The 12,831-nt window shown below is 47.2% G+C and overlaps 1 protein-coding gene across 2 annotated transcripts in view; it reads left to right on the forward strand.

The window, feature by feature from the left end:
- The window catches only part of GALNT18 (polypeptide N-acetylgalactosaminyltransferase 18), a 355,896-nt gene that overhangs the window by 216,986 nt on the left and 126,079 nt on the right, over positions 1–12,831 (forward strand). The window lies entirely within an intron of this gene.

Genomic DNA, 12,831 nt, shown 5'->3' on the forward strand with positions numbered 1-12,831 from the left:
TCCGGTCCTGGCACTGTGCCACTTTCTTGGTTATATAAACCCATCCTGTGTCTTCAAGAAGCTTACGGTCAGGGGTGAGGGTGGAGGCTCCAGACACCATGGAAACCGACTTGGGCCCATTAGGGGCTGTTAGCATGTCAGATCAGTGCTGGGTCATAGCAAAAATAGACCTTCTCTGCTGCCTAGGATGCAGGTGTGGGTGCCTTGCCAGCTCCCAACAGAGACTGAGGGGGCAGCCTCTTTTCCTTTATATAAGAAACATTTGTTTAACTGGGAGAGTAGGAATCCCAACAGGTGACCCCAAAGAGACGGCGACTCTTGGAAGGCAGGAGTGCGACTTGGTGTGCATATGCCTCCTCTGCCCGACTCACCTTCTTCCAGAGTCTTCTCTGCATAAATCTTGGGTGCTCTCTGATGTGTTCATTGAGAGGAACATTCCCCTAGACTACATGGTTGTATATTCCATTTTTTTTTTCTTTGTTTTAGATGAAATCTTGCTCTGTCACTCAGGCTGGAGTGCTGTGGCACGATCTTGGCTCACTGCAGCCTCTGCCTCCTGGCAAGCAATTCTCCTGCCTCAGCCTCCCAGGTAGCTGGGATTACAGGCGCCCGACACAACACCCGGCTAATTTTTGTATATTTTAGTAGAGATGGGGTTTCACCAAGTTGGTCAGGCTGGTTCGAACTCCTGACCTCAAGTGACCCACCAGCCTTGGCCTCCCAAAGTGCTTGGATTATAGGTGTGAGCCACCACACCTGGCCGGTAGTATATACTTTTTAATGTGTGGTTTTCTGAGTACCGTTTTGTATAATTTCTCTCTCTCTGGGCAGCTCCATTGTAAACTCCTCAGGGAGAGGGCAACATCTTAGACACAATGTCTCTTATAGGGCGCTCAGGACACACTGCTTCAAGGAGTGAATGGCTGCGGGTGGGGCCTCTAGTCGGTGCATTCAACAGGCAGCTGGGAGCTCTGCCCTGGCCTCCCTCCCTCTCTTCTCTGGAGCAGCCGTGGCTTGCTGCTGTTTACTGCTGCTCGTAATCCCAGGGGATCTGGTCCCTTTTCCTTTAGCTTTCCAAACCTTTGTTTGGCCATGCTCTTCTTCTCCTTTGCCCTCATTTTAGGTTTGTTAAGTTCAGTGTCCAAATAAAGTTATGCACCTCCCTTGTCCTGCAGTGCCTCCTGACTGCATCTGAGATAACATGGTCACTGGGAATATCTCCTCTCCTGTGCCCTAAATCATCTGGCAGCATTAGCTGGCTACATCATGCAGCTGACTTTGAGAACACTCCGCAGTGCTATTTCTGAATAATAATAAATGGGGCCGAAGCCCAGTGGCCTTTGCTATTTATCTCTGGCTCTGCAGAACAGAGACGTGTGTGCTGAAGTGGCACAGGCTGTGTCTCAGCGGTGGTGGCTCTCTCAGGGGAAGGCAGCTTCCCTAATTGCCTCTTCATTGCAGAAGTGGCCTGTCTGTTTCCTCAAGGGAACGTTTGCTAATCTGATTGGAGGGTGCTTTCAGCGATTCAGCACCAGCCCTATGCCTGGTCTGTCAGAAAGCTGCATGACTGCAAAGAAGGATGTCTGTCAGCTGGACACGCCAGCCTTTAAAACCAGTCCCTGCCATCCACAGCCATCCTCAGGCACCTCCTCCCCTTTACAGCCTTGGCCTGAACACATTGTCTCTGCCTATGACATGTAAAATCCCAGATTGTTCCCAAGTCCTGGGCTTGGCAATCTGCTGGTTTGCAGCCATTGGGCTCAGCACTTTGGCAATGAGCTTGCTTTCTCCCTGAACTGAGTAGGTTCTTTCTCCACTTAGGCTAATCTAAGCTGTCCTAAGAAAGGCCTCCTCCTGGTCCAACCTGGCCCCGAGACCCTCACCTCAGTGCAAACCCTCCAGGGATAATATTCCTCCTGACCTCACTCTCCTGCAAAGAACCTGAAGACCCACACCTATACAGGCAAGGCCTTGGGCTTTCTTCCAAAAGGGCAGGGATGGGAACGTCCACGGGCCAAGGACATGACCCTGGACTATATTTGACTTTGATAGTTCCCGTGTACTTTCTGTTCTGCTGGCTTTTATCTCGGGCGTCTCCCATGTTTTCTGATTATCATATTTGTTTTGATGATTGTGATTCCAGAACATGGCTTTGGACACATTTTGAAATTATTTTGGTATACTGCCCCAACTTGTATGGCATTTTAACCCTCTGGGTCCCTGGTATTCAACTTTGCCTTTATTGTACTGCAGTGGCAACTGGGAACCATCCCTTCCTTTCAACATGGCTGAAATAGTACATAAATGTTGAACCATTTCTGTAAGCAACTTTGAAGGTAGACAGGGGCTGGAAATATGAGTGTTTTGTGATACTTGCCAGCTTTCAGTTCATTTAGTATAAAAAGTTAGCCCTATGGAGACAGAATATTTCTTTTTTTTTTTTTTTTACTTTTTTTTTTTAAATTTATTTATTATTATTAAACTTTAAGTTGTAGGGTACATGTGCACAACGTGCAGGTTTGCTACATATGTATACTTGTGCCATGTTGGTGTGCTGCACCCATCAACTCGTCATTTACATCAGGTATAACTCCCAATGCAATCCCTCCCCCCTCCCCCCTCCCCATGATAGGCCCCGGTGTGTGATGTTCCCCTTCCCGAGTCCAAGTGATCTCATTGTTCAGTTCCCGCCTATGAGTGAGAACATGCGGTGTTTGGTTTTGAGACAGAATATTTCAACCTTTAACTGTAATTTGATAGTTGTCACCAGGTGCCAAGGTAGAAAACCAGAAAAGGTACAATAAATAGCTGAGCTGAGTCATTACAACAGACTCTTGTAGAAACTGCAGACATTATGATGATTATCCTCCTGCCTACCGAAGGAGGATTTTCTACAACAGCTCTGGCAGCCACTAATCCAGGCTGCATGCTTAGCCCATAGTAGGTGCTCAGAAAATATGGCTATTATTTTAAAATTCAATGATGTATAATTGCTCTCATACATATATTTTTATTAAGATGATGATGTAAGTTACACAGTTCACAAGGAGAAAATCACAATAGGGAGATACCCTGTGGGGGAATGTTTATCCTCGCGTGGCTGTTTGAGACTCTCCAATCTCTCTGCTAGGAACCTCCATGGGATGAGAGGCGAGGCTTCTGGTCCAGCAGGACTGCTGACACCTTGCCTGTTGTAGAGCACCCTGTTAAAGGTGCTAAAAATCAAATTAGGACTAGTGCAGCAGTGAGGCTGCCTGCAGCAAGAAAGACAGACATGCAGAATACAGGCATAGCATGGAAGGGACACACACCCATATGCCCTGCTTGCCACATAGAACTCTTACCCATCACTGCATGAGTCATCTTGACTTGTTCACTCTCAGGAAATGTGAACTGCTCTCTTCCATCTGATAGCTTCTAGGCATTGAAAACACATCTCGCAGCTTGCAGATTGGATAAAAGGTGCCCTCAGAGGGCCCCCACTTGTGGTCCCGCATTCAGCCATCTCTCTAACTTTCCTAAGGAGAAAATGTGATCCTTTCCTGGGTTCTGAGGCTTGCCCCTGACAAAGAGTCCTCTTGCCTCTATGTGGTTCTCTTTGCCCTAAATCCAAAAGCCCATGGAAGAAGAGATCTCAAACCCCAGCCTCATGTGCACAAGTACCCTCCTCCCCCAAGTCAGTAAAAATCTGCCACACCCTTCCACCTCCATCTCATTCCTTCCAAAGTCTAGCCACTTAAAATTCACTTTGAAAAGGATTGATTTAACTAGTCTCTGTGGAGGAGATAACCATAGTCTTTATTTTGTCTTAAAAATAATTTAAGTGTAGTGGGAATAAATCCAAATGATTTTTAGCAGTGATGCAGTGGTTTTCTCCTGAGTCTCCCTCATAGCCGAGAAATCTAAAACTAAGGAAGGGAAGAGGAGCTGGTCTCCTGTATCCACCTTGCCCTGACCACCCATACCCGACACTGACTCCCATTACCCAGCACAGAGTGGACAGAAATGAGTGGAGGCCATTGACTGAGGTTGGCCATCGCCAGAGCTCAAGACACAGAAGTGTCAGGTAACTGAGTCTGACTTCTCTAAAGTACAGGAAGGTGTCTGACCACCTGACATACAGTTATGTGGGAGAATAGGAAGGAGAAACACAGAGCACAGCACAGCAGCTCTGTTGCTTCATCTGCTCCCCCATGACAGGTGGGACCCCTTTCATGCTCTGCTCTAAGAAACATGATCGGCCTGGGTCGCCATGGGCTGGGAGTGGAGTCCGGGTCTGCTGAGGTCTGGGTTAGGTGTGGCTGGAGCATGTTCAAGTTGAGGCTAGGGGGTGGTGAAATCATAGCTGATGGTGTCGCCAGGATATGGTTAGGGTCTGCACAGGGCTGGAGCCAAGATGAAGGTTAGGGTCAAAAGGACATTAAGGTTCAGATGAAGTCAGAGTGAGGTTGAAATGAGAGTTGAGACAGATGGAGTCCCATTTGAATGAGAATATGGTTGTGGGCAATAGAGCTTGAGAGGAATTCCAGAACGCAGGGTGGGATGGAGGGCTTAGGTTTGGGTGGAGCCGTGGTTCAGATGCACTCAGACATTTTCCTTCCACATGACTCTCCTTACTTCTGTAACACGGAGTGTTTGGCCCACTCCCTGGGCGCTGTTTGATCCTTAACTCCTTCTGGGCCAGGGCTCACATCAGCCTTTGAGTGTTTCAGCTGCTGCTCCTGCTCCTCTTGCGTTTCTAAATTTCATGGGCATTTGCTTTCCCTAGGGAGGGTGAGAGGATAAAAGCAGCCGAAGTTGAATCCAACTAATATACCCTCTTGTCTTACCTATTCATAGGTGGATGGTGAGGCAGAGGCATTGGCACTGAAGCCCAGGGCTCCCCTGGGGAATTCAGTGATCAATGCCATCCCCATTTCCTGGAGCAGTGATAATTGGCTCCATGCCGTGCACACATGAACTCTCTAGACACTCACTCCTTTACAGAAGAGACAGCCCATTTCATGGGGAGCCCATGAGATGTGGTGATGCTCTCCTCCTGCTGCCAGGCAAGTGGCAGGGCATTCGCTCATCATTTGCCTGGTGTCTCTGGGCACAGCTCCCTCAGAAGAGCCAGGCTACCTGGATCCTGCCCACTGCACATGACTTCTCTGGGTTAGGAGCCAGAAATTAAGGACAGAGATCCTCTGACCATTTAATGGGGAGCAGTTACAGCTGATGGCAGCAGGGCTGGGTTTACTCTCTACCATCCACAGCAATTAAACTGAGGGACAAGGAGCAACCTCACCCTCTTCAGCAGCGTCACGGAGCACTGTGTCCTCCAGCCCACAGACCATCAGCACTCTGTCCTGCACCTGGCCAGGGGGAGAGTCGGCACAGCAGTTAGCAGAGTCCACAGTGCAGTTCAGGGTGAGACAAGTCTATTGTCTGCCAGGCAAGCTGTCCTCCCCAGATGGTGGGCACTAGCTTGGATCAAAGCCTCTCTCTCCCATGGCGGAAGAACGGGGAGGAGGGAGTATAGCCTTGGACTAAGACCCCTTGGGGACTTTCAGAAGGAGAAGTTCCAGAGGGAAGAAAATGTGATCTGACCTCTCAGAGACAAAGAATGACACATGAGGATGGTCAAAGGATCTAGAAGTACAGTATTCAGTTTTCAGAAGGGAAGGCTTGGGATGCCCAAAGCAGCTTCAGAAATCAGGACGGGCTGGTAGCAGAGTTCCCCTGGACAAAAACTTGGAACCGGTAGGTGGACATGACTGCAGAGTAGATTTCTTGTATACTTGAGAAAGAATTTTCTCTCACCCACAGCTGTTCAACAGGAGAATTAGCTGCTTTATAAGGTGGTGAGTTCCCCATGCTAGGAGATAATCAAGCAGGACACGGACCCCATATCAGAAATATGATGTGGAGGATTCACACAGTGCTGAAGGGTTGGATAAACTAACTGTGGAAGGCCCTTCCCTTGGGCAGCTTTGAGAAGGATGCCTCAAGTTCAAGGGCAAGTGTTTGGTTTCAGGTATCGCTTGGCTTTCTGCCTACCCTTCCACTGTACAGACCCCTGCTTTGTTCCCTGTCTGTGTCCTATCATCTCCTCCACACCATGCTGGAGTGTCATTCCTTCTGCCCTCAGGAGAGCATGATTCTTTCTAAAGGATCACTTTTCTTTCCCAGTTCTGAGGCTCACTTTCCTCAGGGGAATGCCTGGGCAGAGAAGAAAGAAGCACCCACTTTCTAGAGCTGTGCTAACTCCAAAGAGAAACAAGCATTACACCATCTCTCGGGCCCATGGGGACACCTGAGGCTCCCTGTCAGATGCCAGCAGCACTACAAGAGACCATTTGTATTTTGTATCTTCCTATTTCCCTCCTGCAGACGCTGTGCTTACCTGCAGCTGCAAGGCAGGTGCATTAAAATGCCACACTTCAGGTTTGGAAAATGACTGGGATTTATAGTTCCCTAAAGGGTTTTTGGGACACTGGTTCTATCCATGAAAAAGAGAACTTATGCCTTGAGATAATGAAGTTTGAGGACAGAAAGCCATGCCATGTGCAATCCTTCTCTCCAAAAGCTGTGGCTGATGTCCTCAATATCACATAACTCCATGCCCTGAGCTGAGGCCTAGGGGCACCCTGACAAAAGTGCTTTTTGTTGCGGAAAAGTTCTGCCCAGCATGGCAGTGGATCAGAGGAAGCCATCCACCATCAAAGCCTGGTTCAATAAGATACAAGCAGTTTATGGTTGAAGACAAACTGTCATCATGGATTAAAACATGTCCACACCCCCAATGACAATAGTTAATTTTTCTGAGAATATTGGATGAGTTGCTTACATTTCATAAATGAAGAGGAAAAAATTCTAATTCCACCAGGCTGGATCGTTTAAGACAATCTCTGTTCTATAAACACTCTGAAGGGTAGCGTTCCCAAGATGATAGAAAATAAACCATGACTGTGTGATTCTTCTGTTGCCTTACTATTTGCTTTCTAGCCTTTCTGCTTTTCTGTGAAGAATTCTGTGCCAGCCATCTGTGATTACCTTGAATTCACCTAATAATACGTAAGCCTACTTCATCTCTTCTTGCTTTGGTACATACTATTCCTCTAACTAGAAGGATTTATCTCACAGGGATTTGTCCACTTGGCAAACTTTTCTTTATTCGTTAAGGCCCAGCCAAAATGCCAGTGCTTCTGTAAAGCCCTTCCTTACTCTCAACAAGAGTTAGTTGTTGGGAGTCTCCTTAGCTATTTGTACACACCTCTATGGTAGCACTCACCATTTAGAGTGGAGCTTGTGGATCTATTGTTTTATCTGTATTCCCTTTGGCTAGGAACTCTTTGAGACAAGGGACTGTCTCTTTAATGTTTAGAACAGAGCCTGGCACACAGTAGGTTCTAAGTAAAAGTTTGCCGAATGTGCATTGGGTACTGTATGCACAGCAACCTGGCCCTTCTCGTTTATGACTTTGAATGCGCAAAAGTGAAATGTTTGATCAGAGTGACAGAAGGGGCTATTCCCTAGTAGAGGAATCCCAGTATCCTTGTTCCTAGAAGATGAGTGTATGCTCAGGATGTCAAAGGGGTACTCGGAATGGCCCCCTCAGCATCTGCACGTGTTACAGGAGGCAGGGCAGTGGGGCCAAGGCCTGAGCCTCTAGGACTGAGTCCTGGGAACAGGTCAGCTGGAGCATGCTGCCCAGTACCAAACCTTGCAGTGAGCTCATCAGAACTGAAGTCACACTATAGCCTAAGTCCTTGTGAAGGATCACATTTACTGGCTACCTCCAGGAGGTGGATCATGAGTTTGTGTGCTGATTTGTTCATTCCCCATTTAGGAAAGGAGATAAGTTTTCTGTACCCTGAGCTCTCAGACCTGGAATGTCTGAAGTTGAACACATCATGATTTCCTGATTCTCTTCTGGGTTTGCAAAGGATCCAGAAAAAAAAAAGCATCCTTTTTCCTGACGGAATGGGGTTTGGAGACCTGCAATGGGTCACATGGAGATCCTTTGAGAGACTCTAGCCTGGCGTTTTGTGTCCTCCATGATTGGAATCCAGCCTTCCCCTGGTCTCATCTCACTACTGCCTTCCTGTGTCCCGTATCCAAGCACTGCCTACGTTCCTGCCCAGGCCGACCCTCAGCCATTGAAGATTGGGGCGCTTAGCCTCGCTCCTAGCACTAGAACCAATTCTGTTCCCAGTTAGGAAAATTTAGCGCTCTTTAGTTCAGTACCTCAGTGGTACATACTCATGGCACGGTCCCAATAGAAAGAGATTGGCAGGAAATGGAACAAGAGTTAGACACCTACTCCATCACCATCCAGCCAATTAGAGTCAAGGCAGGATTAGCCTGGGGACAGCACAGACTTTCCTGGTGACATCAAAGCTGGGAGTGATAAGCATATTTAAGAATGGAAACAAAGTGAAAGGAACCAAAGAGAGCTCCTTTGCCCCTTTTGCCATGTGAGGACACAGCAAGAAGACAGTGGCTGATGAGCCGGGAAGAGTGCCCTCACCAGACACTGGATCTGCTGGCATCTTGATCTAGAACTCTCCAGCCTTCAGAACTGTGAGAAATAAATTTCTGTTGTTCTTAACTCACTCAGTCTATGGTATTCTGTTGTAGCAGGCAGAACAAAGAAAGACACCTTCGTTAGACAGGGCATACATTCTCTGGTTTGCCACAGTCCTTGATTACTCACGTTTTGAGTTTGCAACCTTCCTCAAGGATATGAAGGAATACTTTGTCTAATGATCATTGCATTAGCTATCTATTGCCATGTAACAAATTATACTAGTCTTAACAGGTTAAAACAACAAATACATGTTACTGCACACAATTTTGAGTGTCAGAAATCCAGGAGTGTCTTAGTTGGGTGGTTTTGGATCATGAGGTTGTAGTAAAGATGTTGATTAGGGCTGCAGTCATCAGAAGGCTTGACTGGGGCTGGATGATCTGCGTGGATCTTTTCTCATGACATGGCAGCTGACCTCCTCCATAGTGAGTGATCCAAGAGAGAGTGTCCAAGCTGGAGTGGTTTTTTGGTTTAGTCTCATAAGTGACACATCATCACTTCCACTGCTGCCATATTCTGTTTATTAGGAGTGGGCAACTGAGTCCAGCCCACACTCAATTGAAAAGAAATAAAGTGTCATTTTTGAAGATAAAGATATTTTAAAAACCTATGTACATAACCACCACAATCATTAAATTGGATAATGCATGTAAAACCTTTATTGCTATATACTTAACATATAGTAAGTGCTCGATAAATGTTACTTGCAATATTTATACTGTAGTATAAATAATCATTTTCCTCTCACTGGGTTAAAATCCCATGTGTCCATCTGGTTTTCCAACCTTTTCTTCTCCATATCAAAACTTCCTATTAGTTCAGTGATAACCCAATGTCCTGTGTTGTGGTCACCTGGGCTGGGAAACTGGAGCTTCTTGGGATCAGTCAGGCACTCTGTTTATGTTCATTTTAGCAGAGTAGTTAACTGCCCAGAGCTGAAGCCCGACTGCCTGGGTTCATATCCTGGTTCTGCCACTTATGAGCTGGTGACTTACCATAAAGCCTCTAAATTTGGTTTTCTCATCTTTAAAAGAGTGAGGATTAAAGGCTCTTCCCTATAAGCTTGTTGTGAGGAGTAAATGAATTAGTGAAAAGTGCTTAGAAAGTGCTTGCTGCCTCACAGCCAGTGTTTCCAATAGTGATTATTTAGCCCTTTCCTCCACTTTGCCAGCTGCCCAGTGAGGTCAGGCAGAGATAGCCCAAGGCAGTAATGCCCAGAGCATGGGTTTATCCCAGGACCTCTAAGATTTAGACAGAGAGGCAGTGGACACAGAAGGAACACACTTTGGAAAAAGACACACAGATTTGAATCAAGCCTGTGCTACTTATTAAGTATGCAATCTTGGACACGTTGCTTAACATCCCAGTTTTCTCATCTATAAAATGCAAATACCAATCGCTCCTCTCAGGATTGTTTTGAAGATTAAATAATGCCTATAATGTGTGGAGTACTTTAGTGAGGGAACATAGCAGTTATTTAATAAATGTTAATTTCCTTCCTCTTCCCTTCAAATCGAGCATTAGTCTCCCAGGCATGGAGGCAAGCAGCTGAATGGAAGCTGAGGGGCTGCACTTTCTCTCCAGCATCTCATACAATATGCCATTGGCCCCAATCAGCAGCCCCTTCTTGCTCATCTTCTTAACTCTGTTCTTACAGAGCCCAATCAACTGCAATTTTGAATCTCCTTTCCATTTTCTTTCTATGCCCTTTTAAAAATACAAGCCCTTGTGGGCCGGGTTTGGTGTCTCGTGCCTGTAATCCCAGCACTTTCAGAGCTGAAGCAGGTGGATCACTTGAGCCCAGGAGTTCAAGAACAGCCCAGCCAACATGGTGAAACCCCATCTCTACTAAAAATACCCTATCTCTACTAAAAATACAAAAACAAATCCGGGCTTGGTGGCAGGTGGGCGCCTGTAGTCCCAGCTACTTGGGAGGCTGCGGCATGAGAATCACTTGAACTGAGGAGGTGGAAGTTGCAGTGAGCTGAGATGGTGCCATTGCACTCCAGCTTAGGCAACAGAGTGAACCCTGTCTCAAAAAAAAAATAAAATAAAGCTCTCCAGGTCCTAATTATTCTGGGTTTCCTCCCTTTTTCTTCCTGCTTTGGGTCATTACTGGTAGTATAAGCAGATTTTGATTTCAAGAACCTCCTCCCAAAGCCTACAATCCACAGATTTCTTTCCCATTCACTCTTTGATATCTGTCTACTAAAACCCAGGCTCTGTGAACACCTGGGCCTCCCCTTCTCTCTCAAGCAGGCACTGTGGAAAGACATGGACATTTCCCTTACAGTTCCCAACACTCCACTTCACCACTCAATCCTTTGTAGGTGATAGGAATTGATAAGCCCAGAGTACCAAAAGACTTTAAATAGAGCCTGTCTGCAGAGTCCTAGGAGAACTGTGGACGGTCTCTGGAGACCTCCCAAATACCCCCAAAAAAGGCAAAAGGGGGTCTGTATATGTAGGTGTGTGTATGTCTGCACACATTTCCCATGGGGGTGCATTTGTTCACAGGAAAAGACTCCTAGGTTTCCTCTGACTCTCAGAGACCCCCAAGATGCACAGGGGAGGGAACCATGGCATCATTCCCTCCAGCCACTGGGAGAGGAAGTTGTTAGCAAGTTGTCAAGCACCCTGCTTTGACTGGAATGAAAGCCTTTCCTTTGGCGGCCAGGACCCTCCCTATTTGCCTCTCCACTGATGCTGCAGTGTGGGCCAGAAACACAGCCTCTCTCTCCCTCCATCTGGTTAGAGTGCCAACTGCAGATTAGAGATCCAGAGCTCTCACCTCTGTTCTTCTTCCCTTTTGACCTCACCAAACACTTTCACCCTTAGATTAGATGGTGTTAATCCCTCCAGACCCAACCACACTAATGCCCCAGACTGGAGTTCCGCGTGCAAATCTTTGCAATCACCGTGAGATCATCCCCACGCTTGGCTTCCATTTTCTTTGTTTGTTACCAAGCTGTCCGTGTTGCTATGTAGACTTCTGAGGAGGGAAATTTTGTTTTCAGCTCCCATCTGGATAGTTTCCTCGTCTGACTCATCCGTACCTCCCACATGTGAATTCTTTCTCCATCGTCCCTGCAGCTCTCCATAGTAACCCGTTTCATGCATTTCTCCTCCCCCGACTGCTGATGACATCACTTAATCTCTAAGCAAAGTCTCTCTCCTTCACCTCTCAAAATGTTGCCCTTCTTGATCCAGCTCTTGTGGATCCCAGGCCAGAATTGGGAAAGCCAAACACTGTTTGCGAACACCACTGACAGACCCAGCCGCTGTCGTGCCAGTTCTTTGCTCTTTCGAATTCAGTGAGAAAAAAGCAATGAATGTATCACGCAGCTATCCGAGTTCCTCGGTTTCCTGCCCAGACTTTAAAGACTTTTCTCTCTAACTCTGTGGGATTGTTCAGCCCCATGGGGATCAACAACAGAGGGAAGTGGTTGTTGCTGGGTAAGGCTCAGTTGTACCCCAGGAAACTGGAACCTCTCCCACCTGGCTGTGTCCTCCTTCCCTCTCCCCTCCCCATCTCCACCACTTAGCAGTAGCCAGGAACAGCTGTCCTTGTGCCCACTGGTTCTGGGAGTCTCTTTTTAATTAGTTGACATTTGCATCGCGGTCGTGGTCAGTGTGCTCTGCCTACAGAAGATTTAGCTTTCCCCTCCTGTTTCCCCAGCGTTTCAGAACCTGCTCTCCATCCTTCGTGCCATCTTCCTTCATCCAGAGTGAGGTCCCCTTTCTTCATTTCGGCTCTGCTGCCTGTTTCTGTCCTGCTGGTCTTTCTCCCACTGGGCCTCCTTCCTTCTCTCTTTTCTGTGCATCATTCCCTCCACTCTGCAGGGAGATACCTTGTTGAAAGTGGTTTTCTAGGTTCATTTACCTTCCTTTCAAGTGCAGTGGCCACTTCTATTTGCCACACATCAATTGGCCCTTGCCTCACACAGGAACACCTGAAGCTCCCTGAGGTCCCTGACATTGCCTCCTCACCATCCTTATAGGTTCTGGGTCTCAGTTTCCCCATCTCATAGGATCATTGTGAAGACTAAATGAGCAAATGTGGGTGAAACCCCTAGCACAGGTCCTGCTACATATGCAGATTAAATGAGCTGATGCAGATGAAGCACAGGCCCTGTCACACAGTGGACACTGAAGCAGGCCAGGCTGCCTGTCTCCTTTTCTTCTTCCTGTTTCCTCTCAGCTCCCCTGCTCCTGGTGGGACACGATCACTTCATTACCAATCACCAGGCTGTCCTCTG

This window comes from Chlorocebus sabaeus, chromosome 1, assembly GCF_047675955.1.
Source record: "Chlorocebus sabaeus isolate Y175 chromosome 1, mChlSab1.0.hap1, whole genome shotgun sequence".
Lineage (NCBI taxonomy): Eukaryota > Metazoa > Chordata > Mammalia > Primates > Cercopithecidae > Chlorocebus > Chlorocebus sabaeus.